This window comes from Abramis brama (assembly GCF_963993115.1).
Source record: "Abramis brama genome assembly, chromosome: 20".
Lineage (NCBI taxonomy): Eukaryota > Metazoa > Chordata > Actinopteri > Cypriniformes > Leuciscidae > Abramis > Abramis brama.
Window position 1 is genome coordinate 3,854,116 of NC_139982.1, and position 27,384 is coordinate 3,881,499.

At 45.1% G+C, this 27,384-nt stretch overlaps 2 long non-coding RNA genes across 2 annotated transcripts in view; one reads left to right on the forward strand and one right to left on the reverse strand.

Annotated features, from left to right (window-relative positions):
• The window catches only part of LOC311071450, a 94,661-nt gene that overhangs the window by 12,178 nt on the left and 55,099 nt on the right, over positions 1 to 27,384 (forward strand). The window lies entirely within an intron of this gene.
• LOC311071067 lies at positions 20,135 to 21,801 on the reverse strand. The gene is made up of 2 exons (XR_014603747.1): positions 21,687 to 21,801; positions 20,135 to 20,643 (listed from the first exon to the last, which is right to left on the reverse strand). It is a non-coding gene; the product is annotated as an uncharacterized lncRNA (long non-coding RNA).

Sequence of the window (27,384 nt, forward strand, 5' to 3'; positions counted from 1 at the left end):
AGCCAGAGATTATATTCAGCCTTTTCCTTTTTCTCGAATAATATATTTCCTTTTTACCAATTAAAAGCAATACATATTGATAAAATATTTCAAAATAGTTTAAAAGAGTTATCACCTTTCTTCAAGGATGCACTGAAAGCTTGGTTGAATTTCCAGTACCACCCTCCAGATACAATTCAAGATATTCAGACACAGTTGTTATGGATGAATTCAAATATTACGGTTGGAGACAAGCCATTGTTGTGGGAGGAATGTGTCAAAAATGGGTTAATTTTTGTCAATGATCTTTTAGATTTATCTGGAGATTTTATTTCTTATGAAAACTTGAGAAATGTTTTTAGCATTTCTCTTAATCAGTTACAATTCAACCAGCTGATTTCTGCAATTCCTAAAACTTGGAAAGTGAAACTGCAAAATGAAAAGAAGAATAAATTAATGGTTTGTCTCCCACCAATAAGATGCCTTAAATGGTTGTCTGGTGTAAAGATAAATAAAATAATATATATTTGGAATTTAAATATCACGGGCACTGCACTTTTTCCACACAGAACCTGCCTGTTTTGGGAAAATGAATTTAATGATCCAATTTTGTGGAAAGATTATTTTAGAACAATTTATAGAACTACAATCGATTCATATTCCAGAATATTTCAACTTAAAATATTTTATAATATTATTGCAACAAAAAAATCTCTGTTCAAATGGCAGATAGAAAAGGATCCCTGTTGTAGGTTCTGTGGGGATGAGGAGGAGGACCTGATGCATTTGTTTTATTTTTGCCCACATGTGGCTAGGTTTTGGGTCAGTATACAGTTATGGTTAAGGTCTATGGATATTGTTTTGCAAATCACACCTCAGAATATTTTGTTATGTGTCTTTGAGGGTAAATGCATACATTTTTTGAATATGATTATTTTGATGGGTAAAATTTTTATTTTTAAAGCTAAAACTTTGTCAAATTTATGTATAAAACACTTTAAGAATAGAGTGTGTTATCAATATATGCTAGAAACAATTATTGTAACAAATAACAATAGAATAACTGAGCATGAAAATAAATGGAATGTCTGCTTATTTGAGTTAGAGATATAAATATTAGGCGTTCGTTTTTTTTTTTTTTTTTTTTTTTTTTAAAGGTGCTGTTAAAAACAGCTGCTGTTGGTGTTATGGCATAATTGTTTTGCTAATTCTATTGTTTTTTGTTTATTGATTTTTTGACCAGTAGTATTGATTTATTTTATTTTTCATTGTTATTAATTTTGTTTGCTTTGTGCTTCCTTTTATTTTGCTTTCTTGTCATGTGTGGATGATTGGGGTTGTGGTATGAATGCATGGGGAGGTAGGTGGGGGGTTTGAAGCTTGTCTTGTTATTTTACTTGTAATAAAAAAGAAAAAAAAGAAAAAAAAAAACAGATCTCACTGCTTGTATCACGTGGGGGAAATTACTGGGCATAACAAGGCCTTCAGTGCTCTTCAAAGGTGTTGTAGCTCCTGCAGTTATCAAGAGTCTTGCCATCTCTCTCATTTTTTCTCACTTCTCATTTGGTTTCCTGCCATTGTACATTGACTCGCCAAGACTAAGTCTGTTTCACTCCTTACAACTAAAGAAATGTCATTGTAGCACCGAAGGGGTGGGTTTCGTTGTTCTGGACTCAGCTATAATTACAACACCGACTACGCCACCCTGGGAATTTCACCCAGGGAAATAATGGTCCAATAAGGACACACAGGTTTGTTCCCACAAGGATAGAGCGGAGACGTGAATATAGAAAAGTAACAATACTTTATTATGACTAGGATAAAAGCTAGACACAGACACACGCACACACAATTCAATACACAAAGGGTTAATATGGCTTCAAAATCAAAACTAAAGAAAAATAAACAAAATCAATCAGACAATCAAAGATAACATGTCAGATGGCAAGGAGAAATAACAAACTTACCCAATTCCACTTCACTACAAGCACTTCAAACGTACACTAAATGTACTCACTTCACCACAAGCACACGTGCATTCAAGTGACAGAAAATTCAGAAGAATCAAATCACTCAGTGAACAAAAGAAAAATACAATCAAATGATCATAAATCAAATCAATAAACAAAGGAAAAAGAAAAATACAAAATTGATCAAAAAATACAAAAGCAACAAAATAACAGATGCAAATCACATTACACCTGATCCATGAACAATATACACACAAACGACTCACTCCATAAGATCACGCAAACATCAATACTTATTTCTCACGAGAACACACTCACACTCTCTCTCTCTCTCACACACACACACACAATAAATGAACGCACTCAAACAACTCGCATCATCTTTTGAGTTCATTCACACAACAATCTAATTAGCCTACACCATACGAACCCCACAAACGGTCTTTCAGTTGAAACAGTGCGGAGGTGGCCAAACGGCCACACGGATTAATACTCGGGGCTCACAATCTCCCGGCGTCAAGTTCACTTGATGTGGGCTGGTTAAGCAGGCGCAAATGAGGCGAGGCAAGACGGAACGTCGCGGCAACGCGCAACAGAAGTACTCAAGACAACGAAGATAAAGACCAAAAAGGAAGGGGAAGCCAGGTCACGGTCCCAATCAGCTCGCTGTAATCATGCCGACATTACCAGCTCTTGGCCTCTTCAACTAAAACAGGAGAATATAAACAATGTCACGATATAAACAATATATTTTCGCGGATATTCCCCCATTAAGTCAATCGTTTACCCACCTGATTATTAGCAAATCAGCCCTCCCAACGTCAAACCACGATGGATAAACACAGCCCGGGATGCATACTAAAACAAACAGAACGCATACAGCCAACAGCTCACCCCAAATTAAATATTTCTCTATCTATGGTAACGTACCCAAATGATATGTGGTTCAGCTCAAGGATCCCCATACGGGAACAGCTCGGAAGGACGGTGTCAAAGTTTGCAGCAGTCAACGCACTCCAACAACGCAATAGCTTCCTTATACACACACTCACGCACCTATAGCACACCTGGATCTAATTAGGTGATTACCATTCATTTGTACTCGGGTTGTTACCAAAATTAACGAGGCAGCTATGACTGCTACATCATCCTGGTTCATTTCACAAGTAATCTTCCAAACAGCTTCATGAACTGTATCAGCTTTTGATAGGTCAATGTGGATCCGTTTTCGCCCAACTCTAGTCTCCAACTCAACAGACTTCTGAGGGCAGTTTCTGACATGTCTCCATAGACTATCTCTTGCATAGAGTCCTTGACAAAACTTGCAGTGACTGAAGTCATTCGATTGGGGATACTAAATTTAATTAATCAATCAATAATACTATTGATCAGCATTACCAAACGTGGACGTTTTACACTAGAAACTAACACTGATGTACTATTTTATTTAATACTGTGAAGCTGCTTTGATACAATCTGTATTGTGAAAAGCGCTATATAAATAAAGTTAAAGTTGATTGTCTGACTCTAGTGGGTCTTTGACAAGCAACCACTTCTCCATCACCACTCCTTGCCACAGTGGCATTATGGTTAAAGTTTCCCCTCTTCTTAAGAGAGCGTAACAAATCTTTTCTTTCGCGAGATCTTTTCTTAAAACTGAAAGCCTTTGCAACATCAGGCTGTGTACTGTGAGCGGATTCGAGGTGTCTTGCCAATTTAGAAATGGCCTTATTACAATAAAGACCATATTGTTTCTTGTTGTACTTGCTTCGTTTTGCTGTGTTTGGCAACGAAGTGACATTTATGGAGTTGTGCAATGTCTTCTCTGATGAACTTTCACTGCAACTTATCACTGAACTACAATGGCCGCCGCTCATCTTTGAGGAACTAAAACTTCTCTGCTCCTTGGAACTGTTGGTACTGTCCGAACTGTGGGCTGTAGCGATCCCCAATGATATTTCCTTTAACACTTTGTGGGGAAGATGAGTGTCTATGATTTTTAGATCTCTACTATTAGAACTTGTGTCAGAGGAGTTGCCACTTGAATCTGGAACATAGTTGGCATCATCATAGTCATAGCATCCGAAGATTCATCAGTCATGTCATTAGAGATCGAAAGGAAAATGGAGAGAAAAGCATCTCATTCCATCAATAAGTTAAACATTTAATAATAGCTAGAATATTGTTCTCCTAGTACCGTCACATTGTGCATAACACAACATTTAAACACATTTATAAAAACATAAAATTAAAAGTAACATTTGAGCTTCTTAATATGATTTGTGTTTTACTATTTGATTATTGTTGTCTATTGGTATTTATATACCTGGTCATTTGGGCTTGTTGAGTTTCCATCATGAAATCCACCATCATCGACTGAGGGAGGTCCAACCTTTGAAATTATTAATAATTTTCATCAAACAGAAATGTTCACCCCAAGTTATATCCACTTAATGCTGACTGTTGCATATTCACATCACACCGCTTCCATTCAGACTGCAGCCGAGATAGCGTATGTATTTGTCACAGGTCGGGATGGGCCAAGCCGGACTGCGCCCACCCCTGAACCAGGACCACCCTGAGGAACGTGTCAGAGACGAGACGGAAACGGAATTTAAAAGAATAACAGTTCTTTTTATTAAAGTTAAAAGTAATTTGAATAACCTAAACTAAAACTTCCTCTCTTCTTCTTCCCAGGAATCGAGGCAATGCAGTAGTCTCCGGGGCCCACTCCCACGCCGATGCAAGGTTCACAGAGGCCTGTGATGGACCGGTGGATTTCCACAGGTGAGTATACGGTCGGGGCCCTTCCTCTTCCCACGCCGATGTAGGGTTCACAATGGTGTGCGATGGACAGGTGAGTTTCCACAAGTGAGTAGACGGTCGGGGCCCTTCCTCTTCTCACACCGGTGCAAGGTTCGCAGTGGCCTGTGAGGGACAGGTAAGTTTCCACGGGTAAGTATGCGGTCGGGGCTGTTCCTCAGAACAGGCAGTATCGACACTGGGAGCAGAGGATAACAGGCTTCACGTGTGTTACCGGGAGATGAACACTTTACATCAGACAGGTGGACTATGGGGCTGCAGCAGGCTCAAAGTCGCAGGCTGAGCGGAACTTCTCTAGGACAGACAGAATCAACTTCAACAGCAGTATACAGTCCTCACGTGTGTTGCAGGGGACAGATAGCTTCACACCATGCAGAGGGACTTGGGGTTGTAGCAGACTCAAGTCGCAGGCTGGACGGAGCTTCTCTAAGACAGACAGAATCAACTTCAACAGCGGTATACAGTTCTCACGTGTGTTGCAGGGGACAGATAGCTTCACACCATGCAGAGGGACTTGGGGTTGTAGCAGACTCAAAGTCACAGGCTGAGCGGAGCTTCTCTAAGACAGACAGAATCAACTTCAACAACAGTACACAGTTCTCACGTGTGTTGCAGGGGACAGATAACTTCACACCATGCAGAGGGACTTGGGGTTGTAGCAGACTCAAAGTCACAGGCTGAGCGGAGCTTCTCTAAGACAGACAGAATCAACTTCAACAACAATATACAGTTCTCACATGTGTTGCAGGGGACGAACCTTCTCTCGTTCTGAACAGGGCAGCGGCTTTCAATAGGAGCGTGTGGAGACCACCAGGCAGGAAGGATGCTTTAAGCGAATCACTCCACTTCAGCTGTACACTGTAGCAATTCAACAGGATTTAACCGTTCAACAGTAGATGAAACATTCAGCTGTAATACCTTCTCTCATCCTGAACAGGGCAGCGACTTTCGATAGGAACGTGTGGAGACCACCCGGCAGGAAGGACACTTTGAGCGAGACACTCCACTTCGGCTGTGCGCTGTAACCAGGTAGCAGGGTTTAGCTATTCAACAGCCTATAGAACATTCAGCTGAGATACCTTCTCTCTTTCTGAACAGGGCACGGGCTTTCGATTAAGATGTGTGGAGACCACCAGACGAGGACGACACTTGGAGCGAGACGCTCCACTTCAGCTGTACACTGTAACAATACAACAGAATTTAACCATTCAACAGTAGATGAAACATTCAGCTGCAATACCTTCTCTCGTTCTAAACAGGGCAGCGGCTTTCAATGGGGCATGTGGAGACCACCAGGCGGGGAGGACACTTTGAGCAAGACACTCCACTTCGGCTGTGCGCTGTAACCAGGTAGCAGGGTTTAGCTATTCAACAGCCTATAGAACATTCAGCTGAGATACCTTCTCTCTTTCTGAACAGGGCACGGGCTTTCGATTAAGACGTGTGGAGACCACCAGACGAGGACGACACTTTGAGCGAGACGCTCCACTTCGACTGTACACTGTAACGATGTAACAGGGTTTAACTATTCAACAGCATATAGAACATTCAGCTGAGATACCTTCTCTCGTTCTAAACAAGGCAACGGCTTTCGTCAGGAGTGTGTGGAAACCACCAGGCGGGGAGGATGCTTTAACCCTCTGAGGTCTGAGCTGTTTTCTGGGCCCTGGAGGTGTTCTGACATGCTCTGACATTTCTGGTTATTTCTGTTACTTGTGACATTTTCATGGCTAAAGTCTAATTACACTGTATTCAGCACAAACTCTGCTACAATAATATATCAGCAGCATGTATGTAAAAGTTTGTAGTTTTGAGATAATGACATTTATGCGTGGTTTTTGAAAATACAAAAAAAAATTCTCACTGAAATAAGGCCATGAAACCCATACTGATTATTTCTTCACAAGACTTTTGAAAATTGTATGACGTAGCCTAGAATATTTGCTGCAAAACTATGTGAAAATCACCCTGACTGCTCATTCAGATAAGACAATATATTGATTTAAAAATTTTACGACGTGTTTTGTGTGAAAAAGCCTTATGCGAGAGCTCATTAATATGTAAGCTTTTCTCACCTGAGAAAGACAAAGAACCTCCCCTAACGGCCCTATTAGGAGCTATCAGGCCCCTATCATTCTGAGCAACCTTGCACAATACTGTAAATGAGGAGATTTAAAAAATAATGGCTTTTAAATTGTTTGGATTTATTTACAACACAACATAATCCAAAGATACACAACAAATGCCAAAAAAGCACTTCAAAGACAGAGACCTTTGTGCCATTCCTAAAAACATTGTACATACCTTTCATTTCCAAGATTTTCACTTTACCATGTTCACGTACTGAGACTCATGTGAATGTTGAAGTCCTCAGTGGCATCTGGGACCTGAAAAAAAAAAAGTGAACATACTGATATCAAGAGAAAGGCCTGCACGATTTTGGAAATAAATATTAGATTTTTCTGGTTAAAATTGCTTTTTAAAATTCCTTTTTAAAATTCACAGAATACACACACACACACACACGTTTCCAACGATGTATATGTTGGAATGATATATAAATTATATATCATTCCAACGATATATAATATAATGAACACCAGGTTTGTTGTGCCTTGTAGGCATAAGGTATATGCGCAGTGCGGATAAAATAATAATAACAATAAATAACCTATAGCAGCCTATAAATCTTCCAAAAGAAGCTAGAGAAAAATATATTGATTATCATGTTACTTCAAATGTTTCCATCCGTTATGATGATATGAAATGAGATAATAATAAAAACATGAAGCCGTTTGGTGCGTTTTGCTTTCATCCAAAATATGATACATTCAAACGCGATCACTCTCAAATATAAAACATTATGGTTACCATAAACATATCTATGTTTGAGCAGATATCCACAAACACAGTAAACACATATGATACATTCAAACGCGATCGCTTGCAAAATATGATACATTCAAACGCGATCGCTTGCAAAATATGATACATTCAAACGCGATCACTCTCAAATATAAAACATTATGGTTACCATAAACATATCTATGTTTGAGCAGATATCCACAAACACAGTAAACACGGGTCTAAATATTATAATATTCCCCATATATCTAGCAACAGTTCAGCTGCAACGTGACATTTATGCAACAATAACAAACTAGGCTATGTAAGAATTTCTTACCTTATCTTTCTTGTCTTCAAATCGCGTTCTTCTTCTTCTGAGGTAGCCTAAATCCAATGTAAGCTCAGGCACGTCTTTCAAACTCGACGAAAAGTGAAGTGTTTTGTTGTTGAGGTAACGAGCGCGTTCGCGTTCCATGTGGAGATTTGCATGTGAATATCTTTTGCGCGAGTAGGCGTGGCCAAATTAACTGTAATGAGCAAGGGTTTGAGAAGCTGGACATCTTGTTGGTTTTATACAAATTACTTAAACAGAGAATATTTGTTTTCGTTTTGAATCCGATCATTTAAAAGTACACACTTAAATGTTTATAAAGGTATATGGCTCATAAATGTGTGACAAGTATTCGCTGAGTTTTGTTTCAGTTTATAGACGTGCTCAAGAAAAAAAAGTTCACCGCGACGGAGAGGCAGAAAGCACACCCTGTTTATTTTCTTTATTTTACAAAAGCACAATGTTTTGATTTGATTGTAAGTGGACACATACAAAAGGAGAAATATCACAGATTCTTTTTTTATATTTCTTTTTTCTGTATGACCATAAATGATGGAGTAATTTAAGTTTATAGTGCTACAATGTGGAGAAAATCCGGCAAAACGCGTCGGCGCGTTTGTCGACCTCAGAGGGTTAAGCGAGACACTCCACTTCAGCTGTATACTGTAACAATGTAGCAAGGTTTAACAGTTCGACAGCATATATAACATTCGGCATTAACAGAGCCGGGCTATCTCAAAATGGTAAGTTGGGCGCTTGATATATCAAACCTTCCTTGGAGACGGCGAGTGAAAAGACTGTAAGGAGAGAGTGCACAGCAGACTACTATTACTTCTCCACACGATGAACTTCACTCCATAACACAAACCGTGTGAATCGTCACTTCAGGCACTGCATTCCACTCGCACACCGTGCATTAGGGCCAGCACTCACCCACCGGTCTTTCTCCCACCAGATCGACTCTCGTCTCTCACAAGGACTCAACTTCTCTCCAGAGACAGCAGAAACGGGTACAGCGATCGTCACATTCAGCGAGGAGCGGACAAAAGTTGGAGACAGATCAACAATTCACTCGGTGTACTAGTTCACTCGTGCCACACACTTTCCAAACTCTCAACACCACTTCAGTGTTAGTGCATATAAACAACGAATCCGATACTCATCACTTTACGTCTTCCCCACTGCTGACGATATTCCTTGGATTTTCGTTGGTAATTACTTCACTCTCTTCTTCCCCTTCTCAGCTTCAATCTTCGCCCGTTTCACAGCCCAGCCTCAAATACAAGAACAACCCGCCGACAAACACAGTACCTCACGGGAGGAGAACCACCAGGCAGTCTCTCTTCACTGGCTTTTTATATCCTTCTCAATGCCCACATGGCTTCGTCATGGCTCTAGATTAATTCCCCACACCTGATGTCGATTTCCTCATCCCGGTTGTCAAGGCAACAGATACACATTTACACGGGGGGGTGGTGTGTCCTTGTTATTGTACCGGAGGGGATACAATTGCGGCGAACTTTAGTTCCGCCCTCTCATTTGTCACACCGTGACATACCCCCCCGCCAAACCGTTCTAGTCCCGAGAACGGGAGCCGGACACCTAGTCTCCATATCTAGCTGGGGGCTGACCTCGGTTCTTCCGCTGGGACCGCCTGGGTGGAGAAATAGGCTCTTCAGGCCGTGGCTCTATGCCTAGTCCCCTCGGGACCACTGCCCATCCCACCAACTGGGGCATCCATGCTGTTTCACCGGGGGGCTTTTCGGCAGCAGGAGTCGGATAGTTCGGACAGGGGCGAATCAGGTTGCGATGCAGCACCCGCTCTGGACCGGCTCTCCCTTCGGGACGGATGGCATACACCGGCTGTTCTGGGTGTGGTTGCCGCTGGACTACATAGGGCTGTGACTCCCACTGGTCACTTAGTTTGCCCTTCCCCTGGCGACGGTTGTCCCTTACCAATACCCACTCCCCTGGTAGTAGCGGTGCTTCCCGAGCCGTCCGGTCATATAGCCTTTTGTTCTTTGCTGCAGCCCGATTGATCTGATCCGAGACCTGCTCATAAGCCGACTGAAGGCGCTGGTGGTGCCTGGTCACCCAATCGGTCAGACTGCTCCCTTCTTCCGCCACCATGGTCCCCAAGAGCAAATCAGTTGGAAGCCTCACATGCCTTCCAAACATCAGGTAAGTTGGGGCATAGCCCGTAGTACTGTGTACGCTATTGTTGTATGCCTGAACTAATGCCGGAAGTCTGTCGGCCCAATGGCCCTGCTGGTCCTCCTCCAGGGTCCCCAGCAGGCTCAGCAGCGTCTGGTTAAACCTCTCACACCCCCCGTTCCCTTGGGGGTGATAGGTGGTCGTATGGGTCTTCTTCCCTCCATACAGCTGGCACAGCTCATGTATCACCCTGGACTCAAAATTAGGCCCCTGATCCGAATGGAGTACTTCGGGACACCCGAACGGCTGGATTACGTACTTCCACAGGGCGTTGGCGGTGGTAATGGCAGTCTGATCTAGGGTCGGAACGGCCCAAGCGTACTTCGTGAACAGGTCCGTAACCACAAGGATATACTGGATCCGGTCCACCGGCCGACCCAGGGTCAGATAGTCCATAGCAACAATGTGCAAGGGTGCCTTGGCCTGAATTGGAACCAGCGGAGCCCGTACCTCTTTCTTGGTCTTAAACAGTATACAGCGTGGACACCTCTGTAGATAGGCCCTCGTCGTGCCCTCCATCCCGGGCCAATAGAAGTGTCGCCGTAATAATGCTGTCGTCCTCTCCTGCCCTTGATGCCCCATCCTGGTGTGATAGGCTTCCAACAACGCTGGCCAGCGTCCCTCGGGGACCACCACCTGACAGACCTTGTCGCCCCACTTGGGATCTTGAAGGGCCCTACAAATCACCCCTTCCTTCAAGTAGAGTCTCTCTCTCTGGCCCAACAGTCCTCGCACTGTCTGGGTCTGAGCTCGGCATTCCGCACCTTCGGGCCATGCCTTCCGCCTCAGCCAAGTCCGGACCACCAGCAGATCCTCGTCCTCGCCCTGCCATAACCTCCAACGCTGCGGGTCCCATCCCCAACAACCCGGGGGTTCTTCCAATGGCTGGCCTGGTGCCTCCACAATCCCCACCATTAGTCCTTCGTCGTGTCCTGCTTCACGAGCCAACACCGGGCCCGATGATCCTTCCTCTGGCAGCCTAGATAGGACATCGGCGTTGGTATGTTCCCTCCCTGGCCGGTATTGGAGCTGGTAATCGAAGTTCGCCAGTTGTGCCACCCATCTCTGCTCTACTGCCCCCAGCTCGGCGGTCTGTAGATGTACGAGCGGATTATTGTCCGTAACCACTTGCACCCTTGCTCCCCACAGGTAATCTTTAAATTTTTCACTCAACGCCCACTTCATTGCCAGTAGCTCGAGTTTAAAAGAACTGTAATTGGCGTCGTTTTTCTCGGTGGGGTGCAGGCTTCGGCTCGCATAAGCGATTACCCTCTCCCTTCCTTGTTGCTTCTGAGCCAGGACAGCTCCCAAGCCCAGGTTACTGGCATCTGTGTACAGGATGAAGGGCTGTGTGAAGTCGGCATAAGCCAAAATCGGGGCCTGTAGTAACTCCTGTTTGAGCCTCTGAAAGGCCTCCTCACACGCCGGATCCCACTGGATCGATGGTGACCCTCGGCCCCGAACTCGTCCCGTACCTCCCAGCAGCTGATTGATCGGCTTGGCGATTCTGGAGAAGTCTTTAATGAATCGCCTATAATATCCGACGAAGCCCAGGAAGGATCTAACCTGGCGCACCGTCTTAGGGGTGGTCCACCCCTGCACAGCCGCCACCTTCTCCGGGTCAACAGAAATCCCTCCCGCACTCACAATGTGGCCCAAGAATTTTACCTCCTTTCGGAAAAACTGACATTTATCCGGCTGGAGTTTCAGCCCGTACCTCTCCAGGGAGAGAAAGACCTGTTCCAGATGTTGGAGATGGGACCCGAAATCCGGAGAATAGACGATCACGTCGTCGAGGTAGACGAGCGTGGTCTCCATTAGTTGGCCGCCCAGGCAACGCTGCATGAGCCGTTGGAAGGTGGCTGGGGCGTTGCAGAGGCCAAAAGGCATCCGATCCCACTCATATAACCCAAAGGGGGTAGTGAACGCAGTCTTCTCCCTGTCCCGCTCATCCACCTGGACTTGCCAGTATCCGCTGGCCAGATCGAGTGTCGAATACCAAGCTGCTTGTGTAAGGCTGGTGAGAGAATCTTCTACTCGGGGCAGTGGGAAAGCATCCCTTTTAGTCACCTGATTCAGCCGCCGGTAGTCCATGCAGAACCTCCAAGAACCATTTTTCTTCCGTACCAGTACGATCGGCGCGGCCCAAGGACTGCTGCTCTCCCGGATAATCCCCTTATCCAACATCCCCCTCAGGAGGGTGCGAACCTCTGAGTACAGGGTCGGAGGCACGGGTCGATAACGCTCCCTGCTGGGTGTAGCCTCTCCAGTCGGGATCTGGTGCTTAACTGCATCCGTACGGCCGTAGTCCTCGTCGTGGGTAGAGAACAAGTGTTGCCATTTCGTCAAGAAACATTGAAGTTGTTGGACTTGGTCCTCTTTCAATCCCTCTCCACGTAACGACTCTCCTTCCAGGTGTGTCGGCAGTCTTCCTCCAACCTCTTCCACGTGTCGACCCGTTTGTGCCAGGGCCACCTCTACCACTGTTGGACTTACTCGACAGAATTCCACTTCTCCCTGTTCTCGAATTTGATGGGGCTTCACCGAGGTAACTCGGGCCAGGCATTGGTGGCGGTATAGGTGGATCGGGAAAGAATTGGTGTTTTGGACTCTAACTGAGACTCGGCCTCTCCTTGCGGACGCCAACCCCCGAGCGACTTCCACCTTGGGGCCATCCGGGTAGGGCTCCACCAAAACCCACTCCTGGGGGCTATAAAGCCGAGAGGGCACCCTGACCCAGACCACGGCCTCACTTCGAGCGGGAACGGACAAGGCATAACGGCAGGCCACTCTCCCAGTACTCTCCCGTTCGCCCTGCTGCTCGGCCAGGCAAACCCGGCGACAGTCGGCTCTCACCCGATCCCACTCCTGGCCATCTGATGACGAGGCAGCTCGCACTGGTCTGCTCCGGAACAGTTCCTCCCAACACTCCGAGATCACGTTCATGCCCAGTAGGGCCCGATGAGACCCCAGACAGCCATCTCGCACCACCACTACTCCCTTCTGGGGTACCACAACCCCGTGTATTTCCAGATCCATCACCAAATATCCTACGTATGGTATGTCAAGTCCATTTGCCCCACGCAGGGTCAACCAGGGGGCTTCGGCCATCGACCGACCCTGGGCGCCAAACAACTCATGAGTCAGGCTCTCCGCAAACAAGGTTACTTGCGACCCGGTGTCCAGGAGACATTGTACCTCCCGGCCGTTGACCTGAATCGCCACAACCGGGCAACGGCCCACCAGGTGTTCGTTGGGGAGTGTGGGAAGCTGAGGGTCTAACAAGGGGGTCCCGACCACTTGACCCACAGTGGCCGGACGCTCTAAAAAACCCCCTGCGACACCCGTCTGGAGGGGCACTGACGGAAGTAATGACCCGGTTCTCCACAGTTATTGCAGAGAGGACGACCCTGTTCATCCCACTGGAATCGAGGCCCCAAAGGCCGGAGTGGACGGCGTTCTGGGAGATGGCCCCCATCGGAGTACGCCCGCTCCCGTGGCGGAGGCAACGAACGGGGATGTTCTCGGCAAAGTTCTGCCACGAGGGACTTAGACAGTTCGGACAGTTGCTCACGTACGTCCTTCTTCAGCTCCTCCCGAAGGGCCTGCTTCCAGTCCGATGTAACAGGGGGCGGTGGAACACTAGCGACATTGGTGGCCAGACAACTGGGAGGGTCTACGCTTGCAGTATGGTCACGTTCAAGGGCTAAAGCTTCTCCACGCAGCTCTTCAAAAGTGAGGTCGGGTTCTCGTCGTAATTGGACCCGCAGACTCTGACGCACAGGGCCTTCTCGTAATCCTAATAGAAACTGATCTCTCAACAGGACTTCCTCATCACCCATACCGTGATCCTGTCTTCCTTTCAAACGGGAGAACTGTTCCCTCAACTGTAGTGTGAATGCGCGGACATTTTGTCGAGGCCCTTGCCTACAATTGAAAAACTGCGTTCGCAGGACAGCTACCGGGGTGGTGTCTCCATATTGCCCCGTAAGAAATTCAAAGATTGCTTGAGCCGTCGTTCGATTTACTTCCGGCGCTGCCTGTACCTCTCTTCTTGCTTCTCCTTCCAGGGAATTTAAAACAAACTGTACTCTCTGAGGGGCACTCAGACCTTGAAGTCCGGCTAAGTACTCGACCTGAGCTTTCCAACCTGACAAACTCACTTCTGATCCGGGGCCTCCGTACTTCTGGGCCCACGGGGCTCCCATAAAAATCGGCATTGCCGGTTGCCGCACTATTGGCTCTTCTTCAGCCATCTCGCTCTGATCGCTCAACTCAAGGTGGTATCCTGCCGACTACGCCAAATCTGTCACAGGTCGGGATGGGCCAAGCCGGACTGCGCCCACCCCTGAACCAGGACCACCCTGAGGAACGTGTCAGAGACGAGACGGAAACGGAATTTAAAAGAATAACAGTTCTTTTTATTAAAGTTAAAAGTAATTTGAATAACCTAAACTAAAACTTCCTCTCTTCTTCTTCCCAGGAATCGAGGCAATGCAGTAGTCTCCGGGGCCCACTCCCACGCCGATGCAAGGTTCACAGAGGCCTGTGATGGACCGGTGGATTTCCACAGGTGAGTATACGGTCGGGGCCCTTCCTCTTCCCACGCCGATGTAGGGTTCACAATGGTGTGAGATGGACAGGTGAGTTTCCACAAGTGAGTAGACGGTCGGGGCCCTTCCTCTTCTCACACCGGTGCAAGGTTCTCAGTGGCCTGTGAGGGACAGGTAAGTTTCCACGGGTAAGTATGCGGTCGGGGCTGTTCCTCAGAACAGGCAGTATCGACACTGGGAGCAGAGGATAACAGGCTTCACGTGTGTTACCGGGAGATGAACACTTTACATCAGACAGGTGGACTATGGGGCTGCAGCAGGCTCAAAGTCGCAGGCTGAGCGGAACTTCTCTAGGACAGACAGAATCAACTTCAACAGCAGTATACAGTCCTCACGTGTGTTGCAGGGGACAGATAACTTCACACCATGCAAATGGGCTTGGGGTTGTAGCAGACTCAAGTTGCAGGCTGGACGGAGCTTCTCTAAGACAGACAGAATCAACTTCAACAGCGGTATACAGTTCTCACGTGTGTTGCAGGGGACAGATAGCTTCACACCATGCAGAGGGACTTGGGGTTGTAGCAGACTCAAAGTCACAGGCTGAGCGGAGCTTCTCTAAGACAGACAGAATCAACTTCAACAACAGTACACAGTTCTCACGTGTGTTACAGGGGACAGATAACTTCACACCATGCAGAGGGACTTGGGGTTGTAGCAGACTCAAAGTCACAGGCTGAGCGGAGCTTCTCTAAGACAGACAGAATCAACTTCAACAACAGTACACAGTTCTCACGTGTGTTGCAGGGGACAGATAACTTCATACCATGCAGATGGACTTAGGGTTGTAGCAGACTCAAAGTCGCAGGCTGAGCGGGGCTCCTCTAAGACAGACAGAATCAACTTCAACAACAATATACAGTTCTCACATGTGTTGCAGGGGACGAACCTTCTCTCGTTCTGAACAGGGCAGCGGCTTTCAATAGGAGCGTGTGGAGACCACCAGGCAGGAAGGATGCTTTAAGCGAATCACTCCACTTCAGCTGTACACTGTAGCAATGCAACAGGATTTAACCGTTCAACAGTAGATGAAACATTCAGCTGTAATACCTTCTCTCATCCTGAACAGGGCAGCGACTTTCGATAGGAACGTGTGGAGACCACCCGGCAGGAAGGACACTTTGAGCGAGACACTCCACTTCGGCTGTGCGCTGTAACCAGGTAGCAGGGTTTAGCTATTCAACAGCCTATAGAACATTCAGCTGAGATACCTTCTCTCTTTCTGAACAGGGCACGGGCTTTCGATTAAGACGTGTGGAGACCACCAGACGAGGACGACACTTGGAGCGAGACGCTCCACTTCAGCTGTACACTGTAACAATACAACAGAATTTAACCATTCAACAGTAGATGAAACATTCAGCTGCAATACCTTCTCTCGTTCTAAACAGGGCAGCGGCTTTCAATGGGGCATGTGGAGACCACCAGGCGGGGAGGACACTTTGAGCAAGACACTCCACTTCGGCTGTGCGCTGTAACCAGGTAGCAGGGTTTAGCTATTCAACAGCCTATAGAACATTCAGCTGAGATACCTTCTCTCTTTCTGAACAGGGCACGGGCTTTCGATTAAGACGTGTGGAGACCACCAGACGAGGACGACACTTTGAGCGAGACGCTCCACTTCGACTGTACACTGTAACGATGTAACAGGGTTTAACTATTCAACAGCATATAGAACATTCAGCTGAGATACCTTCTCTCGTTCTAAACAAGGCAACGGCTTTCGTCAGGAGCGTGTGGAAACCACCAGGCGGGGAGGATGCTTTAAGCGAGACACTCCACTTCAGCTGTATACTGTAACAATGTAGCAAGGTTTAAAAGTTCGACAGCATATATAACATTCGGCATTAACAGAGCCGGGCTATCTCAAAATGGTAAGTTGGGCGCTTGATATATCAAACCTTCCTTGGAGACGGCGAGTGAAAAGACTGTAAGGAGAGAGTGCACAGCAGACTACTATTACTTCTCCACACGATGAACTTCACTCCATAACACAAACCGTGTGAATCGTCACTTCAGGCACTGGCATTCCACTCGCACACCGTGCATTAGGGCCAGCACTCACCCACCGGTCTTTCTCCCACCAGATCGACTCTCGTCTCTCACAAGGACTCAACTTCTCTCCAGAGACAGCAGAAACGGGTACAGCGATCGTCACATTCAGCGAGGAGCGGACAAAAGTTGGAGACAGATCAACAATTCACTCGGTGTACTAGTTCACTCGTGCCACACACTTTCCAAACTCTCAACACCACTTCAGTGTTAGTGCATATAAACAACGAATCCGATACTCATCACTTTACGTCTTCCCCACTGCTGACGATATTCCTTGGATTTTCGTTGGTAATTACTTCACTCTCTTCTTCCCCTTCTCAGCTTCAATCTTCGCCCGTTTCACAGCCCAGCCTCAAATACAAGAACAACCCGCCGACAAACACAGTACCTCACGGGAGGAGAACCACCAGGCAGTCTCTCTTCACTGGCTTTTTATATCCTTCTCAATGCCCACATGGCTTCGTCATGGCTCTAGATTAATTCCCCACACCTGATGTCGATTTCCTCATCCCGGTTGTCAAGGCAACAGATACACATTTACACGGGGGGTGGTGTGTCCTTGTTATTGTACCGGAGGGGATACAATTGCGGCGAACTTTAGTTCCGCCCTCTCATTTGTCACACCGTGACATATTCCCCCAATGCCAGTTTGTGCATATTTGATACATACCTAGGAACCTGTTGTCAATCATTTGAATCAGATCTATTCTACATGTTATAGACAAATTAATAATCTCCACTTAATTTAGCATCAGATTGAAAGCAAATATATCTTTTTTGTAAATACATTTAGATGTCAATGTTTCTCAGATTAACCATCTGAGAAACATTTCTCTTAAGTCTTTGAAGTAAGAAATTAAACTACTCTTAAAAGGCTAGGCTAATTTATGTTATAGAAATAATGTTCTTGTAACACTCCGCGCAACGTATATTTTTGTGCCAAATACTAGGGGGGTTCAGGGGACTATTATGGGAACTATTGATACTTTGAGATACATATATTTCACTGTTTACATTATAGCATATTACAATACAGCCTATAAGGTCAAAAGAAAACTAATTTATAATGAAAAAAGTAGCCTAAATCTACACAAGACTAAAGCAGATATGGCTGAAATATATAGGCTATCATGATCATTTTGCCAACAATGATGTAGAACCATGGATTTTGTCAGTTTATAACATGTTTTGTTTATAACTTAAACCAACATAAAATGTTGACTACATTATTTAGTATAGGCCTACTTGATGATAATATGTAGCCTGCCCCCTAACAGTCCTCTGGGCACATGTACAAAATAGTGAATTACTGATATTGATGCTGATTGAAGAGGTTGCAACTTGAAGGTTGTTGATATTTTAGTTCCAAAGAGAATCACATTAGAGAGTCAAATTACATCACTCCCTCTCCTCCCAAAGTAACACTGTAGGCTCTACACCTCTCCTCCTAAAATAAATGCTAGGTCCTAACTGTTATAGGCTACTGTGCCAGGAGTGTGTAGGCTAGGCTATATCACTAGTTTTACAAGCGCACACACTAAATGTAGAGCTAGGATTAAAATCATAGAAATAAAATAAATAGAAATGGCATTGAACTGATTGGCTTGGTCATTCCATTGGTACACAAGAAAATGGTGACTGTTGTTATTTGTAATGGTGACATCAAGCGTTAGTTGAATGTGGAAGTAGGTCGCTAGCTCTTTGCAATACGGACTACCGGCACATCCGGGAACTTAACTGTAAATTTCGTCACCGCCCCTCTTTTGGGGAAAATAACTAGACTTCAATACATAATAGCAGCATAAATCAATGTCTGTACACAACTGGCAGACGTAAATAACTTAAAGGTCACATATTGTCAAAATCGAAATTTCCTGTCGTTTATCATCATAACGAAGGTCTAGGCGCTATGTACTTACCGTCTAAGTGTCAACACTGTCGATCGTCAGACAAACGCACACTGCCTGCATTTAGATCAGATGTAGAAGATGTGGCTGAAAACGAGCCGTTTTGACTTCCTGCATTTTGTGACGCCACAAACGGCTGAGCTTCTCCTTCAGTCGCTGCACACACACTACAGCTTGTTCCCTGTGGCTGCCCTGCTCATGCGTCTTTCGAATCGGCAAATCAGAAGAAAGGTTTGTGAACATTAATTAGATAGACCAAAAGCGACCTGTTTTTAGCAGAGCTGCTGAGAGAGGAGCTGCAAAACGATATTTACCTGGTGTTTGATACTTACAACTGCAAATACCCCTAGCATTTGATAGATCTAACTACCCCTCAAAACATTAAAAATTATCTTAATTTTCACAAAATTCTATGTTTTTATCTACTTCAAACACATTTATTGCCCATGTAAGCTTCTGCTTATCAGTTTACATGGTTTAACTTCTAGGGAATTAGATCCCTGTCCATTACTGTGGAGATTTTAGCTTTCTTTTACTACAACAGTATAACTTAGAAGACAGGAACGCTGACTCTTTGTGTGTTCAGTCGTCATGTCCTCATTTTGCTTTAGGCTGTGAAAGATTGAACTGTGTTTCAGACGATGTCCTGATATTGTATGTTTCAACGTTAAGAGTGTGTGTGTTTAACAATGTCCTCATATTGTGGGTAACAGATATTGTACAGTTTTAGATATTTCCATAGAGTCTTGAATGAAAAGCCCAGGTCCTCACATTAGCTATTTTACTACAGTTTGTGTTCCTTAAATGCAAAGTTGACGAAGCCCTTGACTTCAGCAATGAGTCTCAGCCCAAAGGTGATTATGATAGAATGAGGGTGGGATTTCTTTGAACTGAAATAGGTAGGATCATTAGTTTGTTATAGTATATATGTTTCAATATGATCATCATGTTTTAGGTGTAATATATGATCCTGTCAATCAAACTGTTCAGACTGCATTCAGTCACTTCTGCTGTCTGGATGTGATGCTTTCCATCTGAGACAGAAACTTTTACATTCTTGATTTGTGATCATGTTTTTATATGATTTATGATGCCATTTTAATATATAAGTTAATTATCTCATAAAAAAATTTAATGATCAGTTTGTCTGCGCTGCTTCACTAAAGCAGAAGTGAAAGTGTTCCAGTCCAGATCATGTAACCAATCAGAGAGTGAGACTGAAACCCCATTTGCATTGTCAGGGTGGAGTGATTGTGATCCTCTCAGAATAGAGCAGCTCTGTCTCCAGAGACCATGTTCAAACCCCAAGAGCTTTATTTGACATTTACTGCTACATCAACCTTCTGAAAAGCACCTGCATCTTCATCTGTTAGTTGAATGATGTTGTCAGACACAAAGTGAACTTGTTGAGAAGCTTTATTGAATGTTGCAGCAAACACAGCAGATTGAAAGATCACACACACACACACACACACACACACACTCAGTTTCAGTATTGAGTTGTAAATCACTACAGCTGCAGCACTAGACTCATGTGAATCCTGCCTGACACAGGACACTCAGATACGGCTCATCTTCAGGAGAGAAACATCAGCACTCAGAGCTCTTGTGGAACGAGACCTCATGAGGAGCTCCATCATGTGTTACTCTGCAGACGTACAGCTCTCCCTCTTCCCAGCGTGCTTTGCTGAGGGTCAGGACGCTACTGCGGCTGTAGCGGCCGTCCTGCTGGCTCTCTGCGCTGGTCAGAACCCCCTCGGTGACCTCTGACCCGTCCAGTGTCCAGCTCACCAGCGCCCCCTGTGGAGAGTAAGAGCTGAGCAGGCAGAGCAGTGCGGCTGAGTCTCCAAAGATCTGCAGAGAAGAGGGCGGCAGCAGAGACACTGAGGGCTTCACTGTGGGACCAGCTGCAGGAGACAAACACAACACATTCACACACACACACACACACACACACACACACACACACACACACACACAACACTTTGTTTAAAGCTTTCATACATATTGCATTATAAAAGTATTTTTAAAGCATTAATTATGCACTGCTATATACATTAAAATGCATGTATGATCTAATCAATAAGTGTAACAGCAGTTATAACACATATTATCTATTATCAGGCAGATCTGACTGCTTTAATTCCAGCAATTATTCACTCTGAACATAAATATCTTACATTTTGAGATATTCACCTGAACTGAAAATGTAACTCAATTTCAAACAGAGTTAAAACACAATTGAATCATACAGAATGAACAAAACACTGAATTATAAGCACAACATGAGCAAAAGAGATTCAGTATCATTGACTGAACTACAGAAAGGAGCAACATTTACATTCTGATGTCAAATCTCTTTTGTCCATGTATGATTTCTACAATAAAAGATGAACTAAATATGAACTCAGTGTATAAATAAATGAAGGAAAGACAAACCTGTAATAAACTGAATAAACTCATAGTGAGACACAGTGTGGAAATATGTTTAGAATTCATTTTTTGTTTAAAGCCTTTATACATATTACATTATAAAACATACTTTAATGCATTCATTTTATATTGTTTTACACATTATGATGCAAGTATAATCTCATCAATAATTGTAACCAAGGTTTTAACACATTATAATATTATCTATTCATTGTTACACCTCCAAAAAATTATAATACACTAAAACTCATGACAAACAATTCTAGATGTAACAAGGAATTTGCAAATATTATAAAACATTTTAACTTTGGTTACAGTTATTTATGAAAACATATATGACATTATAACATACGCTATTGATAGCTTTATAATGCATTATACATAAAGGCTTTAAGTAAAGTGTTGCCACAATATCTAATAATCATTATTATTAATAAATGTTGTTCTTGTTTCAACTATAAAACACTTTCTGAAATTAAAATTGTATTTTTTTTAAATATGTAATTAAAATACTTACATTTGATCACCAGTTTAGTTCCTCCACCGAATGTGTACCACAGTGATACAATCTAATGAAACGCTCGTACAAAAACCTCTATTCCACTCGAGTGAACACACACTCCAGCAGAGAGAGAGAAACAACACTTCAACACACTGATATTAGAAGATCCTCAGCTCTTCTCAACACTCACTCATTCAGATTTGACTAAATGCTTTCTGATATAACACTGTTTAAAGAAATATATTTGATGAGCTGTGACCTCTGAGGTGACCTTTGACCTCTTTGATCATGGATGATGTTGTGGAGTTTCTCATAATGATGCTTCTGTTCTTCATATGCAGATCAATCATCATGATTCACAGAAAAACCTGCAGCTTCAAATAAATGAATCAATAATTCTGAACATTTCAGATGCACATTGTTTAATATATAATGACCTGTTTATGAGTCCTGATGAACTTCATGCATGTGGAAAATGTGGGAAAAATAGATATCATGAAAATATTTCCCAGAGAGCAACATGTCAACATTGATTCCAAAGACCATAATGGACTTTTTTTATTATTATGACTCTAAATATAGTAAAACTTATTTATTTAGTTCTTGATTTGTCATTGTTAACATGCTTGTAAAGGTGTAGCACAGAACTGAACTCCTGACAAACATACACACAAATATTTCACAATTAATAAATATGTACAATTAATAACTAAATGGTTCAATAACATTATTCTGAAAGTAAAATCTTCTATGTAGAGTTTATGAGTTAGTTATCAGCACAAGCTGTTGTAAATCCTGCCCACTTCTTTGCATTGTCAGCACATGCTTCAGTGCTCTGAGAGTGTTTATAGTGCTGTGAGTTTAACACTTCATGACTGAGAGCAGAACACAATCTTCATCATCACACAAGACTAAACTACAGCAATGAACACAATCAACATCTTCATCTGGACCATTGCACTGTTTATTCAAGGTAAGATGTAAAAACTGACTCTGGTTTTGGTGTTTTTATAAAAGTATATGATGATAATAGTTTTAAACACTAATAGTTTTTATTTTCTCTTCTTCAGAATCCAGAGGAGTGACTCTGACTCAACCTGAAGTTAAAACTGTCCAACAGAGTCAAACAGCAACAATAGAGTGTAATATAGATGTAGGAATATACAGCAACAACCAATTATACTGGTATCAGCAGAAACCTGGAGAAGCTCCTAAACTCCTGATTTATTACATAAACCAACTCCAGTCAGGAACTCCATCTAGATTCAGTGGCAGTGGATCTGGCAGTGATTTTACTCTGACCATCAGTGGAGTCCAGACTGAAGATACAGGAGATTATTACTGTAAGAGTTTACACAGTATCAGTGGTAGCTATGTGTTCACACAGTGATAAAGAGTCGTACAAAAACCTCTGTCAGTCAGACGTCACAGTGACTGCACTGATACAGCTGAGAGAAACTGCAGCTGCTGATGGAGGATCACAAATTCAAGTCACTTTTATTTATATAGCGCTTTTTACACTAAAGCTTGTTTTAAAGCTTTACAGTGAAAAAGGAAAATAATGCAACAGTTTGTTTCTGCTGTACAGCAGATCTAGAAGAAAATATTGTCCTAGTCCAGCTGAAGTAAGTTCAGTGGTGGTTAACTTTAGTTGTAAAAACGTTATTAATGTAGATAATTTATATACAGTGCTTAGCATAAGTGAACACACCCAAACGTCTCAGGTTACGTATGTAACCCTGGTTCCCTGAGAGGGAACGAGACGCTGCGTCGAGACGCGGTGGGAACGCCCTGCGTGATTGCGTCGTGAAGCACGTGTATAATCAGTCCAATGGAAAGACGAGATGTCATAGTGACGTCACCGACCAGGAAACTATAAGGCAGCCCCGCTGACATAGATCGCGTTAGCTTCTGAAAAAGCCTGAAGCAAGTCGGTCAGGGCATGCAGGAAGTATGGCAAGGCGACGCAGCGTCTCGTTCCCTCTCAGGGAACCAGGGTTACATACGTAACCTGAGACGTTCCCTTTCAAGGGAACTCGAGCTGCGTCGAGACGCGGTGGGAACCCCATACCCACTATGCCATAATGACGATGTGCCTGTTCTGTATGAAGTACCAAGCGCATACTAAGAAGCAAGCAATTTGACCCCAGGAGTGGAGAGGTCCAAGTCATAAAATCTCACAAATGTATGCGGAGAAGACCATCCTGCCGCATTACAAATGTCATGAAGGGAAACTCCCGAAATTAAAGCCGTAGAGGCAGCCATACTCCTCGTAGAATGGGCCCGAACAGTCAAAGGTGAAGGCTGTCCGGCCGCTTCATATGCAAGTGAGATCGCCTCAACTATCCACTTGCTCATTATCTGTTTAGATGCAGGGCACCCTTTCTTAGGTGCACCAAAGCAGACAAATAATTGTTCCGATTTACGCCACAGGGCAGCTCTGTGGACGTAAGCATCCAACGCCCGCACAGGGCACAACAGATTAAGGTTTTCCTGGTCTGGGGTATTAAATGGTGGAGGATAAAAGGCCTGCTGCACTATTGGGCCCCCAACATTAGTAGGGACCTTAGGTATGTATCCTAGTCTAGGGTGAAGAAATGCCTTCACCATACCAGGTGCAAATTCCAGACATGATGGAGCCACCGACAAAGCTTGTAAATCTCCAATTCTCTTGATAGACGAAATAGCAAGAAGAAATAAAGTTTTTAGAGTGAGGAACTTTTCTGAAACCTCTTCAATGGGTTCGAAGGGAGCCAAGGCCAGACCCTCAAGTACAATGGCCAAATCCCATGCCGGTGCTCTAGAGTGCAATGCAGGTCTCAACCTCAAAGTGCCACGGAGAAAACGAATAATTAGAGGATCTCTCCCAACTGAAGTGCCCGCCAGAGGGGTGTGATAAGCAGATATAGCAGCAACATACACCTTTAAGGTGGAAGGAGATAATCCAGCAGAGAAACAGTCTTGTAGAAATTCGAGAACTGTACCAACAGGGCAGTTAACAGGATTCAAATTACGATTTCCACACCAGGTAGAAAATAATTTCCATTTCAAAGCATAAAGTTTCCTCGTGGAGGGAGCTCTGGATTGAAGGATGGTCTCCACGACCTCAGTCGAGAGACCGGATTCTATGAGCTGGGCCCCCTCAGAGGCCAAGCCCACAACTTCCATAACTCTGGGTGAGGGTGAAATATCGTGCCCCTTGCTTGGGACAGCAAGTCCCTCCTGACGGGAATCTCCATCGGAGAGCCGTCCAGAAGAGATACTAGGTCCGAGAACCAGACTCGTGTCGGCCAGTACGGGGCTATTAACAGTAGATGAGCCCCTTCCCGGCGAACCCTCTCCAGAACTCCCGGGAGCATCGATACGGGGGGAAATCCGTACAGGTGTAGCCTCGGCCACACCTGCACCATTGCATCCAGTCCGAGAGGAGCTGGATGTGTGAGAGAGAACCAAAGTGGACAATGGGTTGAATCTGATGATGCGAAAAGGTCTACTCGAGCTCGACCATATTTCTTCCATAGGAGCTCCACCACCTCGGGGTGAAGCCTCCACTCCCCAGGCCTCAGCCCCTGCCTTGACAGGATATCTGCTCCTACATTCAGATGCCCTGGAATATATACTGCCCTCAGTGACAGTAATTTCCCCTGGGCCCATAGGAGGATCTGATGAGCCAGATTGCATAGTAGTCGAGACCTCAGACCCCCCTGATGGTTGATGTACGAAACCACCGACGTGTTGTCCGTGCGGACCAACACGTGATGGCCTCTCAGGTCTGGCAGGAAGTATTTGAGAGCATGAAATACGGCCATCATTTCTAACCGATTTATGTGCCAAGACAGTTGATGGTCCTGCCAAAGACCTGACACCGAGCAACCGCTCATGACTGCGCCCCACCCCGTGAGGGAAGCGTCTGTCGAAAGCGTTACGCGTCGACAAGAAGCCCCCAACACTGGGCCCTGGGCGAGGAACCAAGGTTTCTTCCACATGACCAAAGCACGAAGGCATCGCCGCGTGACCTTGATCATGCGAAACGGATTTCCCCTCGGAGAAAACCCCTTGGTCCTGAGCCACCACTGCAGAGGTCTCATGTACAGAAGGCCAAAAGTAATTACGTTGGACGCCGCTGCCATGAGCCCCAACAGTTTCTGAAACTGTTTTACAGTGAGTGACTGGCCTAGTTTTATTCCTCTTACGGCTGTGAGAATCGCTGATATACGTGCAGGAGACAGACGTGCCTGCATTGTTGTTGAATCCCAAATTACGCCTAGAAAAGTGGTCCTCTGAGCTGGGAGGAGCACACTCTTTTTGGCGTTGAGCCGCAACCCCAACTTCTCTATATGAGACAGAACGACACCTCGATGCCGAACTGCCATCTGCTCTGACTGAGCTAGAATCAACCAATCGTCTATATAGTTTAATATGCGAATGCCCTGGAGTCTTAGAGGAGCCAAAGCTGCATCCACACATTTTGTAAAGGTGCGGGTTGATAGACCTAGGCCGAAGGGAAGAACCCGATACTGGTATGCTTCGCCCCCGAAAGCAAACCTCAGGAACTTCCTGTGATGAGGATGAATAGATACATGGAAGTATGCCTCCTTCAAGTCTATTGTGACAAACCAGTCCTCGGACTGAATCTGAGATACAATCTGTTTGAGTGTAAGCATCTTGTGTCACAGTGTCTGGTTGTGTTTCCCCGGGTATCCACTAGATGTCCTCCTTTTCCCCACGGTGTCATTCGTAGGAACTAAATGTCCCACTATCCCTGTCTGCGTGATTACACCCAGGTGTTGGTATTTTTAATCACCCAGCTGTCTCTCGTTGTTCCCTCGTTGTTCTTGTATTTAATGCCCTGTTTGTCTCATGTTCTGTGTGGATCGTTGTTTTATGTCACCTCGCTTGTGTTCCCGTGTTTCTGGCCTGTAGCCTGTTTATTGTTTTGTATTGCCTGTCTGGACTTTGAACCCTGCCTGTTTTGACTATGATTTTGGATTGCCCTATATAATAAACTCATCACTGCACTTTGGATCCGCTTTGCCCTCTTCCTTGTGCGATCCGTGACAGAACGATCCACCACCACTAGGATCCAAGCAGGATGAGTGGCCGCCGCAATTTCCCCGCTGCCAGAGGAGAGGAGAGGAGATGGCCAGCACCATCAGACAGTAAGCCAGAGCCCAGAATGAACATTTTTGACTGCTTTGCGCTGTGGGCTCGGAGGACGGACGAAAGATTTTTCATCAAAACCCCTGATTCCCAGCCCACAGCAAGCTTCGGGTCGGACCACGCCCCCCGCCATGTCAAGTCCTTCGAGGGGAACAAACTGGCTAAATTCCGCGGGACTCGTGGAGGTCGCAGAGGAGGCGGAGGGGGTCGGGAGGAAGTTCAGTCCCATCACCCGTTCTGGCCGCCCGTTGATCCAGAGGTCCCTCCGCCGTGGGCTCCACCCAGTCCAGAGCCGTCCACTCGCCATCAGAGACGGCGGAGGAGGAGGAAACCTCTCGGCCTCGACCACGGGTCCAAGACCGTGCCCGTACAGCCTGCTGTCACCCCGGAGCCAGTGTCTGTTCCTGAGCCGGAGCCAGTGTCTGTTCCTGAGCCGGAGCCAGTGTCTGTTCCTGAGCCGGAGCCGGTGTCTGTTCCTGAGCCGGAGCCGGAGCCGGTGTCTGTTCCTGAGCCGGAGCCAGTGTCTGTTCCTGAGCCGGAGCCAGTGTCTGTT